The sequence below is a fragment of the Oryza glaberrima genome, chromosome 5 (assembly GCF_000147395.1).
Source record: "Oryza glaberrima chromosome 5, OglaRS2, whole genome shotgun sequence".
Taxonomy (NCBI): Eukaryota; Viridiplantae; Streptophyta; class Magnoliopsida; order Poales; family Poaceae; genus Oryza; species Oryza glaberrima.
This window is the reverse complement of record NC_068330.1, coordinates 16,626,950-16,642,892: the sequence shown is the minus strand read 5'-3', so window position 1 is coordinate 16,642,892 and position 15,943 is coordinate 16,626,950.

The window sequence follows — 15,943 nt, the reverse complement described above, 5'->3', positions numbered from 1 at the left end:
GACACCAAATTATTGGTCAAATACGGTCCTACTCCTACACAAATAGCATGGGATCCACTTAGGAAATCTGGCCAGCGTGCAGGACACTATTTACATGATTAAAAGGACTGTAAGGACTGTAAGATGTGATTGTTCTGAATGTGATATCTTTAACAACAAAGATAAAATGTGGGTATACAGCTGCTAATTGTATATTCTGATAACTATAACTATAGCCTTAAAAAATAACTGTGAAAACACGAAGCAGGTAACTAATTTTCAGAAAACGTATCCACATTAATCACATTATGTGTGAACGGAAGAATTATATAGACAATATTCTGTGATCTGCAGTCTAAATACCATGGAGATTTTGGCATGCACCTTTTATTAGTAGATGGTGATGGTCAAATTCGAGAGTAACTGATCCCTCAATCCTGTTGATAGTTTGATACAGTGCAAACAGAGCAACAGTAGAAGTTGTTACATTTATTTATATACTTTGGCATATATATGAAACATGGTGATAAACAAACTTAAATCACACTCCGATCAATTTCTACCTAGAACATGATAGAATTACAAAATTATGTTAGGATCAAGATATCCATGTTATTGGTAAAAGAACATGGACTTGCCACTTGTGTGTTGTTCTGCAGAAATCAATGGTAAGAGAATAAGAGATAGATATGTCAGTTCGGTTAAGAGAGAGAGACAGAGAGAGAGAGAGATCGAGATATGCCATGGCAAATGCAGATCGAGCGAGGGAATGAGAGAGATATTGCGCCAACAAATTTTTAGGGCCATGTCGGTATGATGTATGGCAGCAACAAGGCATGTGCATTTACCCTTGATCGCTGGAATTGTTCATAGACGATCCCGCATTTGTTCCAACAAATCGCATCGGCACTGTGAAATCTGCAGTACGTATCCTGGAACAGATGAACAGCTACAGGAGTTCCATACAGAAAATAAAGTAAAAGAATTAAAAAGAAACACATAAAGGTTTCCACTGTTATTTGACATTGCCATAACAACGTGAAGCATTCTCTAGATATCTAAGCATCCATAATTTTCAAACAGGAAAAAAAATCACGCCAGCATAATGAGAAAACATAGAGAAGGGAGTTCACTTTTCAGGAAACAAATATCACGCGGTGTGCACTTGGGAAGAGAGAAGGCCTGCACGTACGACTGGATATATAAGTTCCAGAGCTGCCACCAAATCTAGAGATGCCTGGGCAAGATGAACCATATATATCTAATGGAGTTGATGAATCGGCAAATCACATGATGCAGTGATACATTTATGCATTTAAATGTAATGAAGATGAAAATAAATTAGCACATCGGCAGTTATAAGAAGATGAATGGCTATGGCGTTTCAAGCAGCAGCTTTCAATTATTGCTTTACTGTTGGACTACAATACTACAAACAGTCAAGTATCCTAGGGGGCACCGCTCACATTCTGCACTTTTGGGCTTCAGAGAGCAAATCGATCTAACGGCTGGCACTCGGAGATGCATGTTCATCTAGCGGCTGACACAATCTTGATGACGTGGCTCGACGTGAGGGCTGCTTTATAGCAATTATTCCTGTTAGTGGGTATCAACTATATAGGAAAAAATGATTGTTCTCCGGTACTATAATGAAGCGGCACCAGGGCAGATTCTCAAACAAGCAAAGAACGTCTATACAGCCAATTTTGCCTCTTTGTACTGTGTTCTGGGTCAGTAGCCATCCAGCCATGGCGCGGGGCAGCGGCGGAGACATCCCCTGACATGCCGATGTGGAATCGTGCGCGGTTCGTGGTTTTTTGAAGTGAAATTTCTCACTTTTCCAATTTCTTGGCCATGGAATATTCTATTTTTCATTTATGGCCGAGTTTAGTTCTAAAATTTTCTTCAAACTTTCAACTTTTTCATCACATCAAAACTTTCCTACACACGTAAACTTTTAACTTTTTCATCACATCGTTTCAATTTTAACCAAACTTTTAATTTCAGCGTGTACAGAAGGTAACATGAGACCATGATCGAGCAATCCATGTCAAATCGCAAGCAGACTGATCGATCAACCGCTCACACTGTACACACGTACATGCATATTCCGTGACGGTGCAATGCACCAGTGCGAGCGCGTGTCATGCCACAAGCGAGGTAGGCCGATGGACCTTCACCCCAACCCTGCAGCTGCAGGTGGCGACATGTCCACGAGCACAGGTCGGCAGCGGCAGAGGTCGCACGATTCGCGAGCCGTACGAGGGGGCTGCATGGGCCAGCGACAAGCCACAGCCAGCCCGCGCGCGGTCCGTCAGTCCGCGGCCGAGCCGCCTCCAGCGCCAATAGGCGCGGGGGCTTCACGTGATGCGCGAACGTGCGATGGCGCCGGGCGCCCTGTGGTGTTGGTGTTCAGAGGGGGCGCAAAGCGGAATGTCGCCCAGCCCACAAGACAAGAGTGCCGATGTGGAGTTCATGCATGGTGTGGTCGACATGGATCAGAACTGGAGCCTGGAGCTGCCTCCTGCCGGGCGACCGGTTGCTCGCGGTTCCACTGCAGGTATACGGGTGTTTTCATAGCTGGCTGGAGTAGCTCCCTGCATTGGTTCATCTGTTTTCGGATTGTGGCTGTGTTTAAATCTAAAGTTTGGATCCAAACTTCAGTCCTTTTCTATAACATCAACCTGTCATACACACAACTTTTCAGTCACATCATCTCCAATTTCAACCAAAATACAAACTTTGCGCTGACTAAACACAGCCTGTGTGTTTCTAGCTACTACTACTACTCTGTTCTCTTATCGGTAGCTGCTGCTTCTGTGACTTGTCGGTTCTTTACCAGAAAAGGATATTGTTAAGATGTTGACACTGTTTTTGCACAGGAGATTGCACGACTTATTTAACTTTTTTACTACCTCAGTCCCAATATAAGTGCAGTTATGATTTTTCATGTCCAACGTTTAACCGTATGTCTTATTTGAAAGAAAATTATGATTAGTATTTTTATTTCATTAGATGATAAATCATGAATAATACTTTATGTGTGACTTTTTTTTAATTTATTCAAATAAGACAGACGATTAAACGTTAGACACGGAAATTAATAACTGCACTTATATTAGAACGGAGGTAGTAAGTTTCTATAACTACTTTTGCTATTTTTCAATCCATTGTAAAACAAATTGATTCCTTAGGCCATTCATAATGCGTCCCATCCTCATACCTTGACCCAAGGAAAAAAAGCAAGAGCCACGTAGGCGGGGAGTTTTTTAGGTACTACTTCTATAATGCACGGTGTCCTTAATGGATCCATGGTGCTATATGCAATTCAACCCATATATTTTTCATTGAAGTTCTTAGATTATATTCTATACTAATCATTTATTTTGCATAGGGAACCTTACTAGCTCTAGGATGCATACAAAAGAACTCCTACCCCACTAGTTAGTTGTCTCTCTTTTCTCTGCCTCAAATCTTGCCGGTTACTCCAGCTCTCTCCTCCGTCACCACTTTCCTCCCCTCCCCTCTCTGGCGCTGCTCTGCATTCCCAAAAATGACGCTACTCACCGCACCATCAGCGCTGCTCTCCCTTCCCCCCATCCGTTGACACCTTTCCTACCAACACCGCCGCCGCTCTACCTCCCCCACTCTGCTGGTGCTGCTTGGGAGAAGATGTGGCGGTGGTGGTGGCGGTGACTCGACAGCAGTGGGCACCTCTACCGCCGTGGCGAGTTCTGCTCTCCCCCTCCTCTCTCTCTCTCTCTCTCTCTAATGGATTTAGCGGTGGCGGGGGCAAGAACGAGCTCAATGGCGTTGGGCAGCAGCGGCGATGCGACAAGGAACCTGGTGCTGCGAATGGGTCGGTGGCGTGGATCCGGGCACAAGACGAGCTCAGCGAAACAGCGACGAAAATGAGGTTTGGTGCCAGATCTATCGACTCCTCTTCTCCCGTAACCACCATCTTCCATTCTTCTCTTCTCGGGGTGGTGGCCTCGCCGGCAACCACCACTGCCTCGCACGGGGTGTAGGGGCGTCGCATGGGGCCACGCCCTCGCCCAACGCATCGCCCAACTCATGCCTCGACCTGCCCTGACAAACTCAGACGAAGAATGGGTGTCTCACTTTGGCTACGTGGTCTTCATGTTGGTAGCGGCAGATGCGGACATGTTGCGAATCTCTGATGTGGCAGGCCAGGGCCGAATGCCAAATAAGCACACTGTGAATGGCCTTATCTTTGATATTTCATCATATTCATGAGTTGACCTTAGGGGTTGGTATTTGGTTAGACCGACACAATTCGGTTTGGTTTTTTAAATAATTTGGTTAGTTGAAAAATAAGAACCACAAGTCACTGTACAAAATTCTCAAGACCGGGCGTCTTAGTTCGGTTTTCAGTTTTTTACTGATCTAACTGATTTATTTCATAAGCATCAATGGCACCAAATTTTATAGGGAAACATAGCTTCTAGGAGGTCGAGGAGCTAGGGCTACGGCTGCGGGATGTGAGGCAACATACACTTTGGTTGCTGGTAGAGAGCTGAGAGACCTGGTGATGGCAACCGCAATGGTCTTTGCCTCTCTGGTTATATATATATCTCACGCCAATGTACAAAGATGGCCAACGTATCAACAAAGAAAACCAGATAGGGGAGCTAGGAAGGCTAGGAGGAGAGGCCGGATCGATGGGTCACTACGAGGAGGTGGAGGGGGGAGGGGGGGGGGGTAGGTGGCTAGTGGTGACAACAAATAGTGGTTGTGATTGCAAGGCGATGGTGGAGAAGTCTCATACTCACGTTGTTTGCCCTAGCTAGGGCCTGTTTCTTTACCCCCTACTTCTAGGCCATTGTGGGCTGCTCTCAGACTAGTTAGATATTCAGAGCTAGAAATTTTTTTTTGCTATATTTCCATTTTTAAAAGTCCATTCGGTTAATCGAGGCTCATAACCAAATTAACCGTACTTATATTTTGGTTAGTTTGATTTCCATTTTCGTGAAAAGTGTTGACCAGAGCCCCTATGTAGTGGCTCAGCTCCCGAACCATACATGAGCAAGCTCGTATGACCCTTCCTAAGAAGATTGAAGCTCCCCTCTATAAAAGTCTTCACTCTTTTATTTTGGTTAATTATGCCCACTCCTAACTATTCTATCTAGGTATTTTTCAAGCTATCTATTCTTGACAAATTAATTTCTAGGTGTGAGTGAGGGTGGATGAGTGCGTGTAAACAGGGTGGAGAGAGAGAGAGAGACGGAGGTGCAATATGGTTGGATATTGGCCATCGATTGGGGGCAAGTGAGGGCATTGGTGCTACAACACATGTTTTCTTTTTCTAATGTTGGTATAATTGTAGGACCGAATAGCAATAACTAAGCCAACCAGAGGGGGAGAATGGTTGTAGTACCCAAAAACCAAAACTTTTAGCGGAATTAAAAATTACCCTTGAATCCGATGTAGATCGGTCTGACCGGAGTTGATCTGCTGGTCTGACCACACCTATGCTGCCGGTTTGACCAGTGTTGATCTCCTAATCGAACTGCCGAGCGATCACCTCTGCCTCCTGTCAGTGCCGTCGGTCTGACCGCCGTATACCCGCCGGTTTGAATGGTGCGATATTGTCGGTCTGACTGCCGGTGTCCCACCGGTAGGACCGCCAAACTTGAGCAGACACAAACCGAAGATCCCTCAAAGTAGATTGAAACTTTATTACTTCTCACTGTGTTTACAAAGTGCAACGACATCACTCATCACGAAAATCTTGACTAAACTCGAAACCTTAACTTTTCTCTAAACTCAACTCTTTCTAAAACGATACCGGGAGGCCACACACTTCCTCTCTATTTATATCCGAGGTAAGCAGCCTAAAGCCACGAACCAACCTTGTACAAGAAGTCCTAATCCCCTAGGAAACCTTTATGTACAAGAAATAAACTTTACAAACTTCAATTGTACCAAATTTGGACTCCCTCCAAATTCGACTTCGCGTCCCATACACACACAATATCTCCATCATATGCCATATGAAATCTTCACCAACCACGTGCATTGATCTTTAGCCTAAGCATCCCGCATGATATCCTGATCGTTTGGACATCATCTTTTGGATGATATCCTGATCGTTTGGACATCATCTTTTCCCAAGTTAACTCCCGATTTATCACCAGCAACACTCTCCTGAGGCATCAAGACCACCTACATATGTATCAACCAAGAAACCATATCCGAGCACAAGTTCTCACCAACTTGACTCATTGTTAGTAAACAACAGCATTACATAGGCATAGTATCCATCTAGAAGTTATAAACATGAATTATCCACGGATATCCAACAAATCAACTTGTAACCGAAACCGACACAGAGTCGACCGGTCAGACCGCGGGTTGGCCGGTCTGACCGCTCACATACAGGGCCGGCCCTGACTTTTTAGTGGCCCGGTGCGGAACAAAAAATAAAGGCCCCCATTCACCATACAAATACAAGATAATATTTAAAAATTCATTGTCATTAACGAATTTCACACTAATAAAAATCCTGCCTTGCCTACAAACTGAAAAGAAAACTATCATTGATATAAAAATCGAAATTAGTTTGAGTACATCTAACTGTTAGGTGGAGAAAATATAGACAAGGGAATATGATTGAGGAAGATTTTGAATTGAACCCGCAGACTATGGCAGTCACGAAGAGATTAGAGATGCAAGCAATCGGGCAATGGGATGGGCATGACAAGCGAGTAGCCACGAACTCACGATCTGCTGTGACTGCGGGCTGCGGCGGCCGGGCGGCGTCGCAGCGACGCACTGTCTCCGCGTCTGGCGAAGTCAAGCAATCATGATATGCTCGATCGCTGATCGGTTTTTTGTCTTTTCTCTAAGCCTATCAGGCCTGGTACCATAATATATATATTTTGGAGGTCCAGTGCGGTCGCACCGTCCGCACTGGCCCAGGGCCGGCCCTACTCACATAGCTCCGGTCTGACTAGCAACACCTGCCCGGTCTGACCGGTCCAAATCATCAGAGTTCATGTTCATCATCTGTAAATCCAATCATCTTCAAAATCACTTCGCCAAAAATCTTTCAAATATCAAAACCAATAATCTCAAATGTCAATTCTTCATCACATAATATGAATCAAACACATTTTGATTTTACAATAATAATATTCTGACCGTTGCAACCATAGTTGCATAAATCCATAATCACTTATTACAAGTTTTCCATACAAAGTGGAATAAAAAACATAAAGCAACTTCCTGAAAACAGTTTGATGAAACACAAAATTTAATTTCACTTCGCACACAATCTATTGCCAAACCTCCAACCATGCGTGCTGAATAGCTCCATTACCACCCTCTCTAAAGTCTGTCCACGTCCAATAACCATCTCCCGTTGATCCAACAAATAGCTTTAGCTAGCTGACAAAAAAAAAAGGTTTGTTAGGCGGAGACCTAACCAAGTAACAACACTCGGCCACGGGCGAGCCACCACTGTAAAATAGTATGGCAAAAGACGGACAACGTCGGCCAATGCGTTTGGCTTGGCCACGCCATAAAACGAAACATGCCACGAACCCTCGCGGTGGATGCTGTCCACTCCAGCTAGCCTCAACAACAACCGTTTCCCCCTGTGCGCGCCGCTGCGCACGCCAACACCCCTGTGCTGCTGTGCAGCAAGCAAAGCGCCCAAAGCAGATCGAGCTAAGAGAGAGCGGCACGTCGTTGATCTCCTCCCGCGGCTGGCTGGCACGCCACGTTGCCGGTGCGCTTTCCTCTCGTGGCGCATGAGACTCCAGGCGGCCGGCGCGTCCCCGTCCTATACAGTGTGGGGGCTTTCCCCTCGATCGGGTCTCGTCTTGTCTTGTATACTCGTGTGGGCGATTAATCTTGACCGTTCAGTGTTTTCCTCCGTCCAAACTGCTCCTCTACCAACTTCTGTTATTTTAGGTTGTTTAGTTGTTACTACTTCTACTAGTAAGGAATTGTCGTAGGATGGAGAAATAATTTTGGCTCCGTACATCGTCGGTTGTTGAGACCAGGAGGGGGCTGAACACGTCCACGAAAGCAATAGGAGTACAGCTTTGGTTAGCTACTGGAGAGTTGGTCGCTTTCAGCGCCCGATCGATGTCGCACTACAACAAAACAACCCAAAAGAGACATCTTATTTGTAAGATAGAGATGTTTTATTTCGTCTCCCACAGATAACTGAGACGCTTTTATAAAGCGTCGTAGAATTGTCTCTGTTTACACCGTCTCAAAATTATGGAGACGCTTTTTAAAGCGTACCCTATATTATTTAAGACGTTGCTAGAGACGTGTAAATTGCATCTCTACAAAATATAGAGACGCTTTTATATAGGCACGCACATCTTAATATATTTGATATTAATGCTTTCATCTGGGCTCGAACACAGCACCTGCAGGTTGCAAAGTTTATGCACTAACCAAGTTATTAACGTGACAATATTGAAGGTAAATAGATAGTTTTTTTTATATTGCAACTCTGCAAACATGCGTCCTGTAGCAGTACTCTTCTTTTTTAATCTGAGACTGAATATTAAGTATTTATTTTTTTTGTCCAAATAATTATAATATAATTATAATGGTATTTGATGATGACGATTAGGAACAGTGGTTTATTTTCTTCTTTCTCTATATAAATAATTATATATTATCTAATAACAATGACACGGATATAATAAAAACGTCTCAAAACTCATTTCTACACATGAGACGTTCCAAAAACGTCTCAATATTCATTTCTAAACGATTTAATTTTGTGCTAACCTGTAAAGCGTCTTAAACTATGTCCTCAACTAATAAAACGTCTCAAACATTGTCCTTATTTTAATTTCACTTATAAAAAAGAGACGACTTATAGAATGACTTAAGTGAAAACGTCTTAAAACTAGTGTCGACGAGGAGGAGATGGATATCGACCGAAGTGGAGATGCGGAAATGGACACCAGACGTACTGCCAAGCAACACCATACGTCCCGTTCCATCATCGATCTTGCATCTGAGATTCTGAGCTCGCTCGCTCCCTCTCTCTCTGATCCGGCTGTAGTCTATATAAAGCTCAGCTCGAGCTGTGCTGCCATGATCTCGTGGCAGAAGTGTGAGAAGAAGACCACCGCGAGAGCGAGAGAGATCTAGAGGCGAGAGGCGAACTGAGGCGCACCACCCGCGCGTGGCCGCGTGCGATCGAGCGAGCGAAGCTAGCTAGTCGTCGGTGGGCGCGTATGGGGAAGAGACTGGAGAAAATCCAGAGCGCGGCGCGGGAGCAGAAGGCGAAGCTGTACATCATCGTCGCCTGCATCGCGCTGCTCGTCTGCGGCTGCACCACCGCCGCCCACCACCACCAGCGCAAGGGTACGTACTACGCAACACACACGCACGCACGCGCTTCTGCATTCGCAGTGTGAGCGATCAATGAAAAATCAATTTGCAAATGGCATCCTGCACGCACTGGACGACCGACGAGTGACGAGTGACAGGCAGCATTACGCATTCACGCTGTGTCTCCAATTTTCGCCCAGGATATAGGCAATGCAAGTCTGCGAGATGCATTTGGCTTTCTACTGCAATATTGGGTGGTTCGAGGCTAATTAGTTCAGGGCTGAGCTCTAAGGCTAATTAGTTCAGCGGGAACTATGAGCTCTGCTTTAGATTGCCACTATACTCAGTTACTCACTGCTGCCACATTGTAAAATTGGAGCTGTTCGGTAGTACTGGCTGCAGTTTTGGCCAAATTGGCCTTACGCTACCTGTGTGCACGAGCTCCGTGTGTGAAAACATACTCTGCTTTGCTCTGTTTAACTAGTTGAACACAAACTAACATTTTTACTATCAATATTTTAAACAAAATATTAAGTACTTTAACTAGCCTGCACCACTAAATGGCGGGAAGTGTTCCACCTATAATGCAGAGTCACAAAATCCCTTGTTACATCTTGCAGCAAGTAAACGAGCCCACCTGATCACTAGTACATTGCACAAGGCCAATAAACGACCAGATACACTAAACCCCCATTCAGAAAGAGCAGCTTTTATGTCACGAAAGAGACGGCATTTTACTTTTGAAAAACAAACAAACAAACAGACAATTATCACACTCAGGCATAGTAGTTCCCTACTTAGAGAAAACAAAAAAAAATCCAATCCCTACAAATTACTAGAAACGGAGAAGTGCACCGCTGCTAGAGATGGCAACGGGTGTATACCCATAGGGTTCCCTTGCCCCATATCCACATCCGCGATGTCTAAATATTCCCACTTAAATACCCATATCCGTCGCGGGTATAAAATCTTCCCCATACCCACACCCGTGCGGGTAACGGGTATCCAACGGATACACATACCCATATAATTGATTTGTAGCATTTATAGTTATGTACTATAATTAGCCATACTAGAGTTGTAAAACCATCAATATTTTCTCTAGCAACAATCTATTAACATGAGCATTCAAAGGCGAGTAAAAAAAATTATACAACCACGTTACATAATCAAGAAATCAAATAATAATTTCATATAACTAGAATGGAACAATGCTTAAGATGTGAAAGGAGTTTCATACTATGATTTAGTAGTCATTAAGACTTATATTGCTTATAGTTTTAGGCTCAATCAACAGGTTTTTTCACCCACGGGTTGGTGGGTATGGGTGGGTAAAGAACGGATCCATACTCACATACCCAATGGGTAAGAGTTTTGCCCATTAGTAAAACCATGGGTATAAGAGTAAAGAGTTAGAATATAATTAGCTCATAATAGAGTAAAAACCCGTCGGGTCTTGGGTTATGGGTCCCCATTGCCATCTCTAACCGCTGCTAACCGAGCCCCCCACCCCCCCCCCCAGTCATGGACGCATTGCAAAGGCGGAAGAGCCCAATGCAATGGCTGGGCTCCGTTCGCCAGAAAACGGCCGGGGCATCGGCAGCCGAGCCGCTACCTTTTTCTTATAGATGGGTTTTTTTAACCGATCTGTACATCCAACCGGATATATGTAGCCAAGGTTCCGTTCTTTTCTCTAATAAGAGTTGGATGAAGATTAAGATTTTCATGGCACGCTTTTCAAACTGCTAAATGGTGTGTTTCGTGCAAAAACTTTATATATGAAAGTTGTTCTAAAATATCATATTAATCTATTTTTCAAGTTTATAATAATTAAAACTTAATCAATCATACGTTAATACCATATCGTTTTGTGTAAAAAAACTTAATCTTCATCTTTATATTCATCTTCAGGAGAAAAGAACACTACCTAATTGGGAATTTAGCTTCTCAAACAATCCAACCTAAAATTCGCTCTTATGAAGATTTAAACTCAGAATTTTGGAGCGCTAAACTAGACTATGGATGTGTTGTTCAGTTGGGTTGGAAACTCATTCCCTTCGCACGGAAAACGGAGCGACACATTTTCTTATGATTAATTAAGTATTTACTATTTTTTTGAAAAATATATTAATATGATTTTTAAAAGCATCTTTCGTATAGAAACTTTTTGTAAATATGCACCGTTTAGCTGTTTAAAAAGCGTGCACGTGAAAGACGAGAGAGGTGACTCTGAGAGACCGGGGCGGAGTTAGAGCGAAATGGAGGGTGGTGCCACTTGCTTAATTTACTCTACTTTAGATCGAGTTTAAGCTGATGCGGGTGCCTAAATTTGTATCGAGGGGGTTGCATACATGGTGAAAATAGGTGAGGTATAGCTAAAATTTTTTTTGACTGAGTTCCTGGGCACCCCCTAATACATAGTATCTCCGCCCCTGCTGAGAGAGATAGAGAGAGAGAGGGGTGAGTTGGGAAAGTTGGGGAAATACCTAAGGCGTAGTATGCCAAGCTGTCACCGTGATATACGCATATGAGCGACTACGAGTTGGGTTTTGCTGACTCCAGTTACATGCATGGTTGCTTGCAGGTCAGAGACGGGATAGGAATAAGTAGGTCGCGACGGGCAAAAGCTAGCGCTAAAAGTACTGCATTCACCACCATCGACAGTGTGCTATACTCCCCAGCAGACAGCTAATTTAGCTATCGATCGATCGACCAGCTACATTTATGCCTGCGTGCGTGACAAAATGCTGCATATGTTCTTGGTGCTTCATGTCCTAGCTACATATTACCTGCTGGGCACCAAAAGAAACAAAGTGACGGCCTAACGGGCAGGTCAAAGAACTAAGGAAACTGAAATTAAACCAGTACCAAGTGTACATGTAGATCGATCGATGCATGAGATGTCGGGGCACGTACAACGTACAATAGCCGGCCAACGGCATGTAAGTTTATTTTTTTGTCATCCATTAGTCGATTTATTAGTTGATTGATTCAAACCTATACTAGGCTTTATGTATTTGTAAAGAACTAAAGGTGAAGTTAGTGATTGAACTCTGGATATATGCTTCAAAAAATCTCAGCCCATCCACGTGGAGGCCGGGATTTTATTTCTAAATTCCGGCCCAACCACAACGAATACCGGCCCGCCAAACAAGAAGGCGTTCGAAAAACGTTCTGTACGGTCGATATTTCACTAATAAAAACTTGAGAAGCAACTAGAGAATTTGGTGAAACTGATAAACTAAAATGGTTCATATCATCGACAATATACATGTTGAAACATAGACGAAATAGGGAGATCCAGATGAAATATTAGATAATCATCATGCACAAAAGAACTAGAATGTGCGCTCAAACTAGTCTTTAATTTTCACAGCTTGGCAAGCAACCCTGACAAAAAAAAAAAAAAAGAAAAGAAGAAGACCTACAGTGCGAACATTCATGCTTGGGTCAGAGCATGAATCGGTGGGAATTCCCAATTAGATAAGTCCACTTGTCATCCCTCATCTTTATATCGAGTTTAATTGGTATCTCTAAACCACAATACCAGAAATCTTCACTTTTATCTTAGCAAAACCGTTTAACTCAAGTCCTAAGGTAGCATGGATATCCGTTTTGGTGATTTGGCATTGTATTCAGAAAAAAAAATTGAAACATGTGAGGCCCACAAGTAAATGGACTTCCACTTATTCCCTCTCTTCCACATGTCCACCTCTCCCCTCTCTTTGAGCTTGCCCGTCTGCACGAGGCTGTAACCACGGTGGGAGGTCGATGACGAGTCGACGAGGGAGTGCCAACGGTCCATGGCGAGGGAGCCGACGAGCTCAAGCCCACCAACCATCCTCGAGAAGGCCATGCAGCCACTATTCTGGAGGAGCAGGACCTCATCTCCACACGTCAACCCCACCATAAACTTTGTCGGTCCAAGCCGTCGAGGTGGCGAAGGGCTCGCTGCGGCTGGGCGCCTGGGGGACCACCAGCCATCGCCCCTCCCTCTGCACTGGACCAATGGGACCAAGCTCCATTGTTGCAGCGGCGCAGCTTCGCCGTCCAAGCCGCTGAGGTGGCAGGGGGCTCTTCGCGGCCAGGCGTTTGAAGGACTGCCGCCGTCGCCTCATTGCTGGCCTGTTGCCAAGAGGAAACACAGGGGTTGAGAGGAGAGGTAAGGGAAGGAAGAGAGAAAGAGAAGAGTCACTAATAGGTGGGTCCCACATGCTGACCCAACCTATTGGACCAGGTCAACGTGGCACATGAGCGAAAATCACTCTCAAAACCACCAAGAGAGTTAAATTACATCAGTTTTAATAGTTGAGGGGTTAAGATATCTGGTATTGTGGTTCAGGGGTACGAATCAGATTCAGATTGTACCTTACATTAAGGGAGTCAAACTAGACTTAATCCAACATAGAAAATAGTATAGTAGGCCGTAGTGGCTCTTGGCCCAATAGCCCATCTCGTTCACGTTCAAGCTAAGGGGCTGTTCTCCATAGGCACAATGGGCCGCTAGTGGCTAATGGTGATGCCAGAAGGACGGCGAGGCGACAAGGCCTCCGTAGGAGCTACATGGTCACACTGATGGAGGAGGGCGGTGGTAGTGGTGCGGTTGTGGCACATCTGGTGGTGGGAGTCATCAGAGACGAGTGAGGAGGTGGGGCGGTGTACCTCTGAGCTCCAAAAGAAGGAGGTGCTTGGATCATGGCGAGAAGCTATGGCATCAAAAGCCATGGTGGGGGATAGTCGCACATGAGTGGGAGATTTTAAAAGAGAGAACCGAAGCCTCTCTCAACCCTCTTTGTAACTACCCTAAGGAAACTTGCTCTTCCAACCCTCACATGCCTAGGACTACTTGATCCGAAGATCTTGGCCAAGAATCGTTCGGTCCTGATACCTTTTGTTAGGTTCCAAGGCCAAATTTACTTGGAAACTAAAGAAAAAGTTTAGAATTTAAGGATGGTAGCTACCTATTGGGAACCTAAAGGAATGTGAAAGAAAATTAGGCACCGCAAGAACAAGAGATGAACTAGGGTTTATCTTCGATTGATAGCAAACAGAGAATCGGGTCAGCTTATATAGAGTCCGTTCCAACGAATCGAGATAAGACAGTGTAGCTTTGTTTCAGCACTAACGACAAAACTTAGGGCATCCACAATGTGGTATAAGAGCTTGTAATAGCTATTAAAGTATTCCTACCACCAGGTAAGATATATTATGAAAGTAGTAAATAACTACTACCAAACCATAGCCTTACTACCAAGTTATAAGCACTTTATGGTGGGCCATACATATTTTTTTAGTTGTGGCATGGCTTATGTTTGAGGATTTTTTAGGTGGGTCTTATCTTACTACCCATTTTACATATGTATATATTGTGGGATGTTTTCAATCTACTACTCCCTCCGTCCTATTTTAAGTACAACCATGAGTTTCCGCGCTCAACTTTGATTGTCCGTCTTATTTGAATTTTTTTTTTATAATTAGTATTTTTGTTGTTATGAGATGATAAAACATGAATAGTATTTTACTCATGACTTATGTTTTTAGTTTTTAAAAATAAGACGGATAATAAAAGTTGAACGCGGAAAACCATGGCTGCACTTAAAATGGGATGAAGAGAGTATTATCATCTAACACGGGTCCACCTTACTATCTAGTTTTACAAAAAAAAATTGGATGCTACGCAAAGTGGACCATAGAATCTTCATTAGCGAATCGGAATCCTGACATCTTAGCCGTCCATCTCCAGGTTACCTCCTATATATTCTTGTTCTTTTGCAACATTCAGAGTTCTCACATCTTCAGACATCTCCTGTCTTCTGCTGGAAATCGGCTGTGTGTCGACCCACCCACAACTAACCCAGGTGCGCAGGATCGATGAGCAAAAGACCACACAACCGTGCGGCACGTATCTGTACACATATTTTCTCTACCTACCTTCCCTCTCGGCCGGTCTCTCGGTCTCTCGGACATTATACCGGTGATACGTTGCGTCCGTATACGTCACCACCTACGGCACAGTACAGTCTCCGTCCGGTCGCGCCGGAGGAATCCCTTTTTCGCCAAGCTAGCTAAGCTAGCCACGCGCGTACCGCGTGCGTCCGCGTGATTGCCGGCCTGCCTCCGTCGCGGATGGCACGATCACGACCAGTGAAAAGATGACGGTGGAGTCCACCGCTCGACGTGGGCGGCGCGTGGCCTCTCGCAGTAGAGGTTGCAAGTGGGCTTATCTACGAATCCGTTTATAGATAAAATTAGTATGTCTATTAATTTGATCTATAAATGGGTTTGTGGATCGACCCACTTGCATATTTAAATACGGTAAATCGAACCACGACGCAAAAACTGATAAATTATCATTTATTTGACCTATAAGTGAACTCGTGTGTCGCTCCGCTTGCATCCCTACCTCTCGGGATCCCCGGGTTTGCAGCCCGGGCTGCATGGCCAAAGTCGCCCGGCCGTTTGGAAGCGTACAGGCGCTGGACTTCCTCGTCCGCTTTTTCGTTTTCAAGGGAACAGAGCAAGGGACGACGAGTGAATTGTGCTGCTCATCACATCCTGACCACTTGAACAGCCCATGGACTGAACGGATAGACAAGTAGTGTGGGGTGGAGCAGGTGGAGAGCCTTTAATATTT